This window comes from Planococcus citri, chromosome 2 (genome assembly GCF_950023065.1).
Source record: "Planococcus citri chromosome 2, ihPlaCitr1.1, whole genome shotgun sequence".
Classification (NCBI taxonomy): domain Eukaryota; kingdom Metazoa; phylum Arthropoda; class Insecta; order Hemiptera; family Pseudococcidae; genus Planococcus; species Planococcus citri.
In genome coordinates, this window is record NC_088678.1 from 51,441,501 (window position 1) to 51,457,977 (window position 16,477).

Below are 16,477 nucleotides of genomic sequence, written 5' to 3' on the forward strand. Positions count from 1 at the left end.
TAAGTATCTCGTCGATATCGAGGAAAAATATGAACACCCGAAACATGAAACGAAAAAAGACTTTCTTACACGCGAGCCTATACCTTTTTACTCTCATAATTCACCCTATAAAGAGCACCTAATGCTAACTTTCAATTCTCATTCTTCGCCTCGGGTCCAATTAAGCGATTTTCTGACGGAACAAGATAGGATGTGAATTGCAAACACACAAACGTAAATCAAGCACGAGGACAAATTTATCTATAGTATGTCGGACACCGCAGCATGCAGTCGGAAGAATACTCTATATACCTACTCTCGTATGTATGTAGTTGAAAATGCAAAAGGGAGTGACGTCAATACGCCTATTTATCGAATAATTTCCGTTTAAAAGACTTCAATTTCCCAAGGCGTTTTCCTAAACACCATATCAAAGAGTTAACTTGACGTAGACCTACTTGGAAGACCCATTAGATATTCGTAGTATTATCGAACCAATCGAAACGGGCGCAGATTTATCCTCATTGTGCATATTCTTCAGGTTAACTTTTCTCTTTCGGGTTTACTTTCAATTAATGTGCCATTTTTGCAGAAATATAGAGATTTTAAACGGATTCCAAATGATTATTGGTTTTTGAACCCCTTTTCAGGAACATTCTCCCGAATTTTCATATCATTTTTTAAACAGAATTTTTACAATTTTTCCAAACAGTCTCCAAACGAGAAACTTCATCCAATTTTTACTAGAAATTTAACATCTCAAAGCTTTCGAAGAACGAAGAAACTGATAGGAAATGATAATTTATGCCCCAATTTGAGGTACATCGACGTTCCAAAAAATCTCGTTAATAACCAAGTTGGCACGTTTGCGTTACACAAAAAAAAAAGAATCTGTCAGTGTCAGTACAGTAACAATGCGAAAAATTGAGATACTGATCATATTGACGCGTTTGAGTTACAGAAAAAAATATCATCAATTTTGAAAATGAGCTTGAGTTGCTGTTATACCTAAGTACTAAAAAAAATTGACAATTGCAACGAATCAGCACAAAAACTGCATTGGCACGTTAACATTATAAAAAAAACTAGTCAGTTTTTTGTTTTTTTCATCAATTCTGAAGATAAATAAAGAAGTTTAGTTTAGAAGGTACAAAGACGACGAATCAGCAGTTCTGCACAATGACAGCGTTGGCACGTATACGTTCCAAAAAAAAATCGAAAGAATTTTCCTTTTTTCCGCCAATTTTGAGAGTCACTGAGTGAGTTTTAGAGGTACTCAACGTACTACAGTACATTTCCAGCAAATTTTATCAACCTGATACTCGCAATTTTATAACGCTTTCAATTACGAAACCAATAAGTAAACGTCAAGCAAGATCTTACCTTGGATGCGTTGCCATTCATTCGTTTATTAAGACTGATTGTTCAAGTAAGTAAAATCAATTAACATACACACGTCGATTCTTCGACACAGGTAAACGCGAATTAGTAAATAATGAAAACACGACGCTCTCACTACAGAGAGGGCCATATTCATCGTATATCTATCCGCTACCTACTCGTACATACGTCCCTTTCACCATACACCACATTAACTTCGATAAACACTCGCAAATACAACGCCAAATTTAAATTACACCGTAAACATGAAAATTCCACTTATAAAATGAAAATTCCCGACTACATTTCGCGAATACAAAATACGACGTATATAGTACGACAACACGACACATACACAACATGCACCCTTCGTCGTACCTTTCCTAAACCTTAGCTGAGCCTATAAGTAAGTTTACACCACCGAGTGAAAATGATTTACGATTAAAACGACGACGAGACCGCCAAAAATAAACCGACTCAAGCCAAATACACGTCGTCGTCGTCGTTTCGCAGCGCCTACGACTAACATCGACATAAGGGTGAAGCGAATTAAAAGAAAGTTCATGAAAGGATACCAAGGTAGTTAACATCTTCCGAGTGAAAAGCTTCGTCGTTAATTTAGCAAAACGGATCCCCAACAAGTAAATTACAAAACGCGACGAAAACACCGAAAATATTTCACAATATCGGCAAACTATGCTTTAGTACATATCCAGCAACAACCCTGTTCTGTATGTATGCCCGAGGCTTCCATCTCTTGTGAAATTTCTTCGTCGCCAAATCGTAATTCAAAATACGATGCCACTCCCTCGTCATCTCGGCACCAAAATATACCTACCCTGTATATTTACACGAACTTAACTTACTCCAAAAACCTACATACCCTATAACACGATATTTACCTACTCTTCTCTTTCCTCGAAACTTTAAAACCTACATACAAATATCTCGTACTTAAACACCCACCTCTTCTTATAGGGGAACGAAATTTTTTCGTTTCTTCGCCCAAATTATTTCTACGTCTGATCATCAGTCGGTCATTATTTTTTGGTACGTCTTTTGACACGGAAATTTCATTACGTCGATAAAATAAAGACCGACATCAATATTTCAAATAAACGACGAGGCAGGAGCTGGGAGGCGCGGCGCACGGCGGCCAGAAAAAAATCCACTTAAATTCCTTTAGCTCGACTACTACCGTCGGCAAATGAGAATTTCCTCTCCATGATGTCAATTTCTTATACTTATTCGTTGACTGTCAAATTAAATAAATTCAATTATCAATTTATCGATCGATTTCAAAATACCATAGCTGCGCTACAAGCATACTTCGAGTATACTGACTATACCATTACCAAGGATACACCGATTCGTTTCGCAAAAATCAAGTTTTACTTCAGACTCGTTGATAATTTGATAATTTTTTGTCGATTTTATAGAAATACGTGAGACCTGCATCACTCCATTTTTTTATAATCGAATGAAAAAAAAGTCAATCTTAGAAGCATACTTCATTTTCGACTTCTTGGAAGTGATTTTTACTTTGAAAAATTCTTCGCAGATTAATAAAAAAATAATACTTCAATGCATATGGAAGTGTACGTACAAGTGATGTAAAAGAAAATATTGTGGTCGATTTATCAAAACCCCTCTAAAAAATTATACTTTTGTGAAAAATTGAGAGTGAATTCAGAAATTGTCTGTTCTAAAAAAATGAAAAAGCACGAAAAAATTTTGAAAAATTTTTTATTCTTCCCTTCCTTATTCTGTCATTTACAATTTTTCAGATGACCGGCTGCAATAAGAACTGATTACTGATAGATCAAGTGATGTGACCAATCCCTCCCGCCCTACTCAAACAAGAATAATCAGCTAAAAATCATCGGAGAGATCAACTTTAGACGTGAATAAAAAAAAAGGTATGAATAAACATTGGAAAAAAATACGTGGGCCATTCATAGAATTGCATTAAGTAACTGAACGGATCAAATTTTGCAGAAATTATTTCGAGATATTAAAATGATGTGGAATTTCAGCGAAGCCTTGTGAAAAAAACTGAAATAAAAAAAGCATCAAAGGAAATCAAAGAAAGCGGATCAATCAAAATGGAATGATCAAGATTTGCAAAAAGTAGGTATAAAGTGAATTGGAAATTGCCAAAAATAAAATTATTACCTAAACTTCCAATAAAATCGAGAAAAATTTAGGAAAAAATGTTCAACACAAATGTACGTGTAAAAACAATATTGAAAATGGTTAAAAGTTGAAAATCTGCATAAGATTTGAGTAAAATCTTGGAAAAGCTACCTAAAATATCAAAAGTTATCAAAATTTAATCAAAAGAATGGAATTCTGCCGAAATTATGAAGTAGCATTAAAATTGTTCAATTGATATTTCAGTAATTAAAAAATACTAAAAATTGATTTAAAAAATCCGCAAAATTAAGCAACGTTTTGAAAAATTGCAAAAAATGTACTTTCAGTTACACAAAATCTATTATCAACTGACGAAAAATTTGGAAAATTTGTTGAAAAATTCATTAAAAATTTGTTTATTTTGAATGTCATGAGAACTAATGTCTAAAGTAGGTAGGAAAAATTTTTCAGAAAATTATGAAAAATTGATTAAATAGCATCAACTTTTTTTCCCCTCCCAATCAATTATACCTTTTTATATATTTTTAATGGTCAGTTCAAATCTCAAAAATATACCTAATTACGAAATAAATAACTCCCCCCCCCATCCTCCTCCCATCGAGAAAATTTTTTAGCCATTTACAAAATTTAAAAAGCTCTCGATTTGTTTATTTTCTCTCGGAATGCTGGATCAATTTACAATGAAATTATACAAACACCACATTTCAAAACGGGTTCAAAAACCTCAAGTCGGTTGAAAAACATTTCCAAGATGAATATTTCTTTCTAAAAATCGAAAAACCCATTCATCGAGTAATCCCCAAGGTATTTTCAACATAAGTATTTTTCTGACAAGAAACGACACGAGAACGATTTAACATCCCAACATACCTTACATTTTAAAAATTTAAAAATCATACCTTATTATAGCGGAATGCGTAATTTTTCAAAATCAACAAAACAAATACTCTTGGATAAGTATACAAAACTCGAAACAAATTTTTTCATCTCAGAAAATCCGTACTTATTCATCGCTACAGTTTATACCACCACAGTCACATAATAAAAAACGTTGCATAAAAAAATGAACGAGCAAACAAGAAAGGAACGAATGAGATACACGTTTCGAAACGGGTAAAACTTGAAAAGCTTTCTTTTTAATTGTCAACCTAAAGTCCGACTAAGAAATTCTTACTTCAATCACATTTTGAAAATTCCACGCCCGCATTTTCAACCTCCATTTCAAAATTGAAAGAAAACTTTTTTATTTGATTTGTCGGTAGTTTGACAAACCGTAAAAGAAGTAGAAAAATGTCGTTTTTTTTCACGGTATGATTTGTGAACCGAATCGAAATTTCTACCATAAAAACAGGTCCATTTACTTAGTGCGATTAAGATAAAGCATCTTTCACGTATATCGTATAATCCGATTAAATTCTATCACTATATAAAAAATTCATTTCGAAATACACGAAATCAAAAACATCTCACCACAGATATAGGTAGGTGAATCCAGAAGTACGCAATCAACATCAACCAACCTGAAACAGAGAGAAAAAAAATCAATTTTAAATTAAAATCCAGCGAAATGTTTTTCAAAACCTAATACGAGTATTTTTTTAAAAACTACATCAAAAGGTAAGTATATTTTTATACCATAATATAAAAGTACAAGCTTTACAGCAAACACAAACGCACTACAAAAGTAGAGGGAAAAACCACCCAAAACGTCAGTCCAGTTAACAAGGTTCGTTAAAATCGATGTTTCCATTACCGCAACCAGATGCAAAAAAAAAAGAGAAGAAAATCAGTCTTCTCTATTTCAATACAGAGAATTTCGAACAACTTTCTGTGTAATTTTCCAGCACCCTTAAAAAGTTAATTACCTGGTTATTTATTTGGACGGATTAACTATTCCCCTCAGATATAGCCACAACCCACACGACGCAATACGTAGAATCAAAGTAAACGAAAATTTATGTAGTTAAGCTAAAAGGATGATTCAGCCGTCATTTCCCCCATTTACTGTATTTATTTCGTTAGATAATTGTAATTCCTTTAAATGTCGTTCATCTGTAATAGATTAGTTAAGATGCCATATACATTATATGTACAGTGCAGCCGACCCACCAACATTTCCCCAGCTAATAAACACTACCACCACATATGTACGTAGCCTATAAGCATCATCTTTAGCGAATTACACGTACCTATTTTAGTTTAGCCCCATCGTCACATCATCGTACAACTAAATCACTCGACCAACACGTATCGTACTTGTCTTGGAAACTAAATTTCGGTTTTCTTTTCCAACAATTCGTCGTATTTCAATGATGAAATTTTCAACCTACACGTCGTCGTAGTTGTTTAATTTTCCAAGTTCACGATACCCTCACATTCTGTTCCCTCTTTAGTCTTTACCATCACTGTGCATTTCATCACAACTTTTCATCAGCGACCTGAATTTCTGACGTCCTCTGTGGTCAAATTCGAGCTTTATTTCATTTACTCGGGTGTTAATATCTACCTTAAACCTACACACATTCTACTATACGCGATTAACTTTCTCAACTTATATTCATTCTTATAGAACATCGGATATGGTGTGCCTCACACACACCGAAGGGAATTAGAACTTCGTTTAATTGAACGTCTCGTATAAATTCGTTTAGATGTCTTCACACACTGAATTTTCAAGTCTCGGTGATGTGACATTTACTATTCTGGAGGAAAATTCCACATCCAATATCTAGCGTATTACGTACATACTTGGAAACGTTTCAAAATATGCGCACGCCTATAAACTTTGTTGGTTCACAATTTTTTGAAATTTTTTCATCATGGTACATTAGTTATCTAACGGATTTTTTTTTAGAAAAAATCACTACTCTTTCATCACCACCTTTTTTCAGCCAAATTTTCAGAAAGCTCTCCACTCGACCACCACCCCCCCCCCCCACTCACAGACAATAAAATTAACGAAGTCGAATTTTTCACAGGAAAATTTTCAAAAAAAAAGTGAAATTGTGAGAAAATTTGTATTACGAAGTATTTTTAATAACTTTGCAAAATTTGTTCTTTTTTTGATGCATTAAGTATTCATTTTTCAGCTTTTTAGTTGAAAAAAAAACCGATTATATTTCTCAATAAAACTTAGTGATTTCTTCAATTTGAAACTGGGCAAAAAGTCATAAGAAGATTTTACTTATCTTTTGATGAACTTGAATCTTGATTTCAACTTTTTTAAATTTTAGAGGTACTTAAACAAAAAAATGGTACAAGTCAGTACCTAGGGGAATGCAAGAGAATGTAAACCTACAAAAATTATCATACTGTTGTTTTGATACCCCACGAGAGTGAAATCCTCCCTAATTATAAAGACAGTTACCTCCAGAACAGACAGGATTTATGCTAGGGAAAAGGATCGGCGAACAAATTCTACTAAATATCTGCCAGATGATAAAAAAATGCAAAGAATTCAACACTCCAGTGGTTTTACGATTAAGTTCTGGATAAAATACAGCGATTCGCGCCAAAAATTTCCTCGCAAACGAGACACTTTTTTAATTTTTTTGGACATTTTTACCTACTATGAAAAAAGCTGGACAAAAAACCACTCTTGAAGTGTCCCTCTCAAAATCGGCTCAAATGTGGATAAACTCGTTAAACAGATCGAGTATAACACACAACTCGATTTTTAGCTGTCCAACTTCATATTCACGCCTTCTGAAGCAAATTCAAAATTCTGGAGAATTTGAAAATCTCGCTGGAGGCTCTAAAACGCCTGGAAATGGCGAAATTCGTTCTCGGTCGGGGGAGAGGGGGTTAATTTTGAATGAGATTCAGCGATTTGCGAATTTCGAAAATTTCCTCGCACACCGGAAACTTTTGATTTTTTGGATAGGTACCTACTTTTAACCATGAAAAAAGCTGGTCAAAAAACCACTCTTGAAGTGCCCCTCCCAAAATCGGCTCAAATGCTGATAAATTCGTTAAACAGGCCGAGTATAACACACAACTCGATTTTTAGCTGCCCAACTTCATATTCACGTCTTCTGAAGCAAATTCAAAATTCTGGAGAAATTAAAAAATCGTGCTGGAGGCTCCCAGAATGGCTGCAAATAGTGAAATTTGGATTTGGGGAATTAATATCAGTTTTAGGACTTATTTTGATCACTTTTACTGATCAAGTACATACTTTTAAAAAAAACATAAATCACCAAAAACAGTCAATTTTGAATTTTCAAACGTTCGCCAAAAATCGAAAAATGAACTTGGGCAGCTGAAAATTTGGTTTTGGGGGTTTTAGACCATGTTCTTTCCAAAAAACCGCGGTCCCGTTCTCTGGAGAAATTGATAATCGCGCTGGAGGTTCCAGAATGGCTGGAAAATTGTGAAATTTGGATTTGGGAGGGTTAGTTTTGGACAAAATACAGCGATTCGCGTGAATTTCAAAAATTTCCACACAAAAGGGAAACTTTTGATTTTTTGGATTTTTTAATTTTGAAAAAAGCTGGTCAAAAAACCACTATTGACGTGTCACTCCCAAAATCGGCTCAAATGTAGATAAACTCGTTAAACAGGTCGAGTATAATACACAACTCGATTTTTAGCTGCCCAACTTCATATTCATGCCTTCTGGAGCAAATTCAAAATTCTGGAGAAATTGAAAAATCACGCTGGAGGCTCCAGAATGGCTGGAAATGGTAAAATTTGGATTTGGGTAATTAATATTAGTTTTGGGACTTATTTTGACCATTTTCACTGATCAAGTTCGTACTTTTAAAAAAAAGCATAAATCGCCAAAAACAGTCAATTTTGAATTTTCAAAAATTCGCCAAAAATCGAAAAATGAACTTGGGCAGCAGAAAATTTGCTTTTGGGGGGGTTTAGACTATGCTCTTTCCAAAAATCACGGTCCCGTTCAAATCGGAGTGTGACACCTCAAGAGGTTCCCTTATGTAAGAACAGTTATTCATTATTTTGAGAAATTTTTGAAAATCCCACCGTAAATTCCGAAAATTGTGATTTTTTGAGATTATGATTTTTTCCATTTTCAACCAGCAATTTTTGATTATTTGTAATGATTTTTATCAAGTGAGTACGGGTAATAAAATGCAACTTGAAACATCTCCTCAATTGTGAATAAACTGTCAAGGACTCAAAGGTCGAGAGTAAACCAGAACTTGATTTCTAGCTGTCAAATCAGATAATTTCTGTATGTTCTAAATACGTAAATTCGAAAATTCTGGAAAAATCAAAAATCACATCGAAGGCTCCATACTAAATCATGGAAACGGAAAACAGCTCATTGAAAGGAATCTTACAAAAGTTGAACGTATGCATCGCAGCCAAGTTGAATAATCGGAATACTCGCGTATTTAGTGCGCGTGTAACGTGTATAATGCGCAAAATGCGGCCAAAGCTTGCAAAATTTAATAAAGCAAATTATATATACGTTGAGAAATATCATTTATGCGTCCGCTGGTAGTAGAACATTTATATTAGTAATACGGGTAAGCGGGTAAGAATTTAGCATCGTCGTCGTGCTGCTGGTGGTATAGGCGGACGCGCGAAGGCGAAGGAGCCGAAGATTCATGCAGCATAGAAAAGAGAACGAAAGCTTCGTCTAATGTCCGCTATTCCCGGAACGTTGAACATTTGTTTGGTCTCTGGGATACATAATAGTCTCATTGTGTTCGGTCGGGAAAATATTAGCCTGGTAAAGCATTTTCGGAATTTTGTATACCAATGGAATTATACGCGAGCATAAGGCATAAGAGGTACACCTACCCCAACCAACCACATACACATTGAGCTGTTAGTGTTACCCCTGTCGCGTGATAAATTACGCGCACTTTTTCAGCTTTTAGTTTTAAGCCGCCATTTTACTTACGTTTTTGATTTCTTGAGTAAAATTATTACTCGTATTTTTGCAGGGGGTCTTCGTTTACACGAGGGCACAGTGCAGCCACCGGTACGAATAATGACCTTCGAGATAGCTAGTTTAAGGTTTAGCCCTGTTTAAAACGTCGCTATTAAAATTCTTTCCGAAATGATGGCTCTTCCAGGGTATTTTTTACCCTCATAGTTACATCCGATGAAGATTTTTTCCCACACCGACAAGATGTTGGTTATGTTTTGCGTAAAGATGGAAAAAGAAAAGTTTTCTCCTGTGCAATTTTTAGAGTGCTGTCTGTACGTTTTAATATTTACAACGAAAATACGTGAGCTGCGTTACAAACCGACATTTTTATTGATATTCTCATTCGGGGTGGTCCTATGTACAAAGATGAATTTTCAACTTGAACGGAACAATGAGGTAACAATGTTACGTGATTATGATTTTTATAAGCAGCATATTTACGCGGCTCGGTCGAATGGGAATTTTTACATCGCTGTGAAAATCGTCTCGTGGCTGAGCTAGGGGCGAGTTCTGCCCTTCAGTCATACCTTGGGGACTCAGTTTACAAGATTTTAATTTAATTTTAGGATATTTGGTATGAAATTTCGAATACATTTTTTTTCTCTTAGTGTTGGGCTTCATCGAACCGTCAACCAATTCAATCATTCAACGAGTAAAAAAAATGTTTTGCATAAACTTTTACGCCTTCAAGGTCGACTATTTGCATTTACGTTTTTCTTTTCTCTATTTTAGTTCGTGAAAAAAGTTTTCCTCGACAATTGTTTGTACCATGTAGCATGGAAGTTGGTAAGTATTCGTAGTAACAGACTTCGAAAAAATGAAGAATAAGAAAGGTGGATGAGGAACCTTTCGTATTGAAACCCACAATGACTTGAAAAATGTTGAAAATATATTTTAATCAAAAAGAAGGGGAGATTGTCAGGATGTCTACTAAAATCCAGAAAGCTAAATTTGTGCTTTTTTCATGCATTTTCCGTACTCCTAAAACGAAATATCGTACCGCGTCAATGTCGACGTCAAATCTACTTATAGTTACCCCCCCCCCCCCCCCATCAAGCCTTGAAGGTGTCCCCAGATTTTTAAAATTATTCTAATGGGAGATTTTTTCTTCATGAAGGTACATAAGAATTCAAAATTCACCCTCTTCTCCTCGCCAATTTCATCATTTTATTCAAAAGAACGAGAAAATGTCAAGAAAAATGTCACACAACGTACCTCTCACAAGCTTCGTACACAGTTCATTGAAATGGAAAATCAAGACATTTTTGCGATTTTCGAACTATGTACTTTTTTGAATTCAAAAAAATTCGATGCGATGACTTGCAAAATTTTCATTTTTTTCCTTCCTCAAGATTTTGTAAAACTATCTCATTGTTTCGAATACTTAATCATTTTTCAGAAAATTTTGAAAAAAAAGTAAGTGGTCCAAGTGAAGCGAGGGAAAAAGAAAACTTGCGATTTGAAAACGTTTTTTCAGTATTTTCTTGAACCATTCCGGCAAAACATTTGAGAAATCCCGGGGGAAAATTCGTAATTTTGGATGAATTGCACACCTTTTTTAAAACTTTAGCTACCAACTGTTGAATTTGCAAACAAATTTTGAATTTAAAAAAGTGGTTGTCAAAATAGTGAAAAGATGCACAATTCATTTGAAATCGCGAATTTTACCATAATTTTCTCACATTTTGTAATTATAGGTAATAGTAAAAGAAAATTCAATTTTTAAAAAGGCATCGCATCGTAACTAACTGATTGCTTAATTGCATAATTTTTCTGCAACATGAAAGCAAATAGGTTTCAAGATTCATTCTCCAAGCTTTGGCGCTTCAAGTTTTAGCTTACTTACACGGTACACTAGTCGAATTCCAATTTTTCGTAATTTCGATATTTTGGGAACCACTGGAAAACTAGAAATCTGTGATTTGCACCAAACGTAACGTTTTGGGGTATATTCAATCATCCAGATGAAAAATTCTAATTAAGCTCTCTCAATATTTGTAATTTTGAACAATTTTTTTAGAGCACCCCTCACTTCAGACACCCCTAAAGAAGGTGTTTATGCATATTTTTTCAAATAAAAATGACTTACATTTGAAAAACACTAGCAAGTGCTAGATGATTTTTTGATTTTTCCTGTAACTTTCTTGATTAAGATTTTTTGGGCCAAATTCTAAGATTTTACTTTGTAGAAACCGTGAAAACAGAAATTGTGATTTTGAAATTTTTTCACCAAAAAAGCTCAATTCAGAAAGTTACAGGAAAAATCAAATGAAAAAATATCGAACACTTGCTAGTGTGCTTCAAATGTAAATTATTCAATTTATTTTTAAAAAATATGCATAAACGCTTTTTTTTAGGGGTGCCTAAAGTGGGGACTGGGGGGGGCTCTAAAAAAGGGTTCAAAACTACGAATATTGAGGGAGCGTAATTAAACTTTTCACCTAGATAACTGAATATATACCCCAAAACTTTACGTTTGCCACAAATCGCAGGTTTCTACTCTTCCGAGGGTTCCCAAAATATCGAAAAATGGAATTGTGTTTTTTTAGTACTAGCGGAAAATTTTTATTGAGCTCAAAATTTGGTAGGATGGAAGTATTTCAGAAACTAATAAATTGTAAAACACTTTTTAGCGGGGTTCAAAGGGGTAGGTACTAGGTACAAAATGGTGGTTCCAAAATTTTCCAAAAATTACCCCCCCCCTCGTTTTTGCCCTCGAGGGTCGAAAATAGAAAAATCACCTCGCATAACGTTTATCGGGTTCAAACAGATATTTTATGCTAAAAAAGGTTTTGAAAATAATACTCGGTGGTTCCAAAAATAATTTTTTTATTCACAACTTTGGGAACCCCTGAAGCCCAAAAATAGCCATTTTGGGTTAACTAACCGAGGATTCGTATTTGGGACATTTATTTCAATATCTCAAGAGTGGTCGAACCGATAATTGCCTGGTGCCAAAAAATACCCTTATCGGGACTCCTCTTTTTTTTTCAGTTGAAGATACATATTTTAATGGCCCATATAGCTAACACTCCACTTTTTGAAAAAATATCAGACCTGCTCCTTATTCGCCTGTTCTTTTGAGAGTATAATTTTCAAAAATAACGAAAAGTATCCGGATATATTTCAACCCTGTTTTGGTCGTCTTGGAAGAGTATTCTAATTGTCAAGAGAAAATTCCATACGCGAATGCTCATTTCAACCATCGATTCTACCCATGAAATGGAACAAACGTTAACTCGAGTCTCATTAAACGCATACTTACTACATACTATTTACTTATATGGCCGCGTCAACGAGTAAAAATCCACTAATACCATTAACTCAACCCTTTTTACTTATTTTTCGCGTAACGCCGACATCGCGTTGACAATTTTATTCGTTTAAGTGTTTTTCACAATTTAAACGGATTTGCACCGGAGTGTTTATTTAAAAGTTTAAAGAGGAAAAAAGGATACTAATTAAGCCTGTCATTTGCAACATAATAAGGGTAATACAATGGAAAGTAATTATACGTCGCCGCGTCTCCGTCTCGAGTCTCGTTTCATTGACACCGCTCCTCGTGGTTCGTTCCCCTCACCTTTGGCAAAGGCATACTCGACCCAGTCTGGTGGCAAAGCTTTGGCAAAATGGAGCGTTGAAAGCGACGTGTATACTGTATAAAGCCTATCGGAGCACCCAAAGGGAGGACGTACGAGAGTAAAAAGTACTGCATAGTGTTAAAAATTAAGCTCTGCCCTGTCATACTGCAAAATAATTAAATACTCGGTTTCGTGAAGATAAATTGGAAAATAATTAGTTTTTCCGTATGATGAAATTTTCCACCGTCGAGCAAAACGCGGCGGCCGGTTCACCAATCGATAAACGCCAACTCAAGAAAATCTCATCAACTACCGAATTCTTCGCGCTCAAATTAACAATTAAGACGCCGCAGCCCTCCCTCTCGACCCCAAATTGGGGACTTTCGCGGCCGCGTAATTGCCGTCGTCTTATACTAGACGACAAAATACCCCGACCCTTGGTTTTGAAAAAAAAACAACCTACAGCTATTAAATTATTCATATCACGATTTAAGTACCACTGTGCGATGCACATTCCACTTTTTGATCTGTCAAACAAAGAAAGCTGTTATATGCGTAGCCTTTTCTTTACCGTGAACGTGATACGAATATAAAACATTCGTTAGGGACTGTCTCGTACAACTGACGTTCGCCACCGATGAATTTCTTCTTTATAACTAAATTTCCAAACGCCATCCCCCACACAGCAGATGGTCGTCGCAAGTGTACGCAAATTGAAAAAAATCCAACTTTATAGTGATTTCGCGCAACGAGAAACCTTCCCCAAGACGTAGAATAAATGCTTTGTTTAGGTGTACGTCTACTTGCGATGTACGAGTAAACTGCGATACTTCGTTTGGTGGAATTTTTTTCAATTTTGAATTGCAACACCTTCTCAGTTCTCCCAGAGGTGTCTACTGTCCACTCTGACAGAAAAATATGATCTTCAAAGTTCCAGCAAGGAATCGTATGTAGGTTCTTATTAGTATTAACTCACGCCTCGAAAATTCCTCTTTTATTTTTGTTGATCTCAACTCACACGGTTCTTAGAATTCCAGCGTTCGTATCAGCATTTTTTCCTCAGACTCAAATTCACGTTTTCTAAGAAGGGGTGGTTTCTCTGTAGTTGAAATTTTCCATCGAAAAGTGAGCATCATTTCAACTTGAACTGTCTCTTTTTTATCCGCAAGTCTATCAGCACTGCCTCTGCAAATAATTATATACTCGGAGATGCTTCGATTGAAATCTGTGTTAAAGGTCTCGCAGGAATTTGCCAATTTGAACATCGTATTCCACTACAGATTTAATAAATATGAAATGAACCATCATCGTACCGCGTCTCAAGACAATACACTTCACAGGTAGCCTTCTACTGGCGTTTTCGCCACTTTCCTTTTCTTACGTAGAATTTATGCACAATACTGCGATGTAATTCACTCGCATAGTCCGCAAAATTACCCACTAAAATATCACCTTCCTACACCTAAGTAATGTATCTGCAAATAAGAGGAAAATCCAAGGCGATCTTTCAACAGCATCTATCATGTCAAAATCACATCCGCTTACGTACCCTTTTCCTTCATCTACGATGAAAACCTAAGATAAATATTTCTTCGGGTTAACATTAGAGCGATGCCATTTCGTCGTTTCGCACTTCATTTCAATCTCGGCTTGTTCGAGTGTTCAAATCAACTCGAACGTCGAACCTTTCGGTCATACACTTGTTAACACACCCTCTCCAGTCTCCACCGTGATTTGAAAGTTCAAAAGTCGATTTCAAGGTCGTCGAAAAGAATTCAGATTCAAATTGAAATTTATTTTTGTCGCTCTGATTTACAGCGCGACGAAAAATAACGACTATTTTCACAGGAATCCGTCACAGTTGTGTAGATCTATAGGTATCTCGCACTCGAATTCGAGCCAATTTTTCCGTTGATATTCTCCGGCGACGTGGAAAAAACTGTAGCCAGTTCGATGCCTAAAAAATAAATATTTTCTTTTGACCGTATAGCAATAAAGAAAAAGAAAATATTTCGCGACAAAAGCGAAACGAACTGAACTTAAAATACCCCTTGAGGATGAACACAGGGATGGAAAATCCTGCGCGTAAAATAAAGAGCACTTACGTTTAGCAAAGTACTGCACAACCAACACATGATGCCGACCGACGGTTTTAACGAAATAATAAAAATATTCGATTTTTTGGCTTTTTATTCGTCGATGAGACGAAACGATGAGACGCGCGACGTTGTGGAAATTGGGCATAAACTATTCAATTTAAAAATCTCATTTCGATGAACTCTAATCAGCGGTCGCCCGAGTAGAAAGTATTAAAAAATCTTTATACACTTTTTGTGCGTAATTTTTTATTTTTAATTCTGCCTTGTTTCGGGTTTACTGGCGGAAAAAAAATAAATAACGAGCAAAATTCGTCAAACAATTTGCTTCTTTACTTTTGCTTCTTTTTTTTTATGTATACTCTTTTTTCTAGCCGTATAATAAATAAGATTTAAAATTAAATCCCAGAAAAAGAACCCAAATCACGAAAAAGATTAAGTCTTTTAATTTATGTTTTTTTTTTTTGCCAACGTTTTCATCTTTGCTTTTTGTATCAGGCATTTTTTCGTTCAAGTTGCCGTGCTATAGTATTTTGGTGATGTTTAACAAATGTATTATAAAGTTCACACAACAATCGATAAACAATTTCCCTAAGACGGGTTCAAAAAAGAAAATAATGTCGATAAAACGAGACGAGCAAGACCGTAGCAAAGGCGAACGAAAAAATGAACCAAATAACTCGATGGCTTTTAGCCAAAAAAAAGTCGATTTAAATGGAAACGCCGATATCTCATCGACTTACATAAATCCTTCTACTGTGCGGGCCAAAATTTTCACCAGATGAGGTTTACTAACCTTATATACCAGAACGATGTGATATTAGCGTTTCGTTTCAGTCCATAACTAGGCAGCTGGGAAAATAGCCTTTAATGAAACAAACGCAAAAACAATCTGTAGAATGTAGCCTGAGTTGGCTTGAAAAAATTTCATCAGAACTAAAGATTAACAATACCCCCCCCCACCCCACACAATGAAATGATCCTAAAAATTGTCAACTTGAATATCTCTATAATTATGAGAAATTATCAGGGCTTCAATTTATTTTTCATTGAAAAATCGTGCAAAAAATTTTTGAACTGCGGTTTTGAAAATTTTAAATTTTCTGTTAAAACTTGAACCATTATGCAGGCTTCATCACTTTTCATCCAGAAGACTTGAATTTTTTGTAGTTCATTAATTTTATAGTCAACAAAGACTGAATTGAGAAATTGAAATGAGAGATTCGTCAATTTTTAATGATTTGTTGACTTCTTTGAAGTCCCCCAAACCTCCTTATAGGCCCTTAACTTGACTTCAGTTCAAACAGAAGTATGAAAATAATTTTCTTTACATCGAAACTATTGAAAAATTTGTGTCTTAATTTTAGAAAATCGAATTT

The 16,477-nt window shown here is 35.1% G+C and overlaps 1 protein-coding gene across 6 annotated transcripts in view; it reads right to left on the reverse strand.

Annotated features, from left to right (window-relative positions):
• kug (kugelei) overlaps window positions 1-16,477 on the reverse strand; it is a 359,846-nt gene that overhangs the window by 198,631 nt on the left and 144,738 nt on the right. For 2 of the 6 annotated variants that reach the window (XM_065351181.1, XM_065351183.1), the window contains exon 2: window positions 4,987-5,036. The exons of the other annotated variants lie outside the window; for them this stretch is intronic. The gene's annotated coding sequence lies outside the window, so the exon portion shown is untranslated. The remainder of the gene's footprint in view (window positions 1-4,986; window positions 5,037-16,477) is intronic. 6 annotated transcript variants of the gene reach the window in all.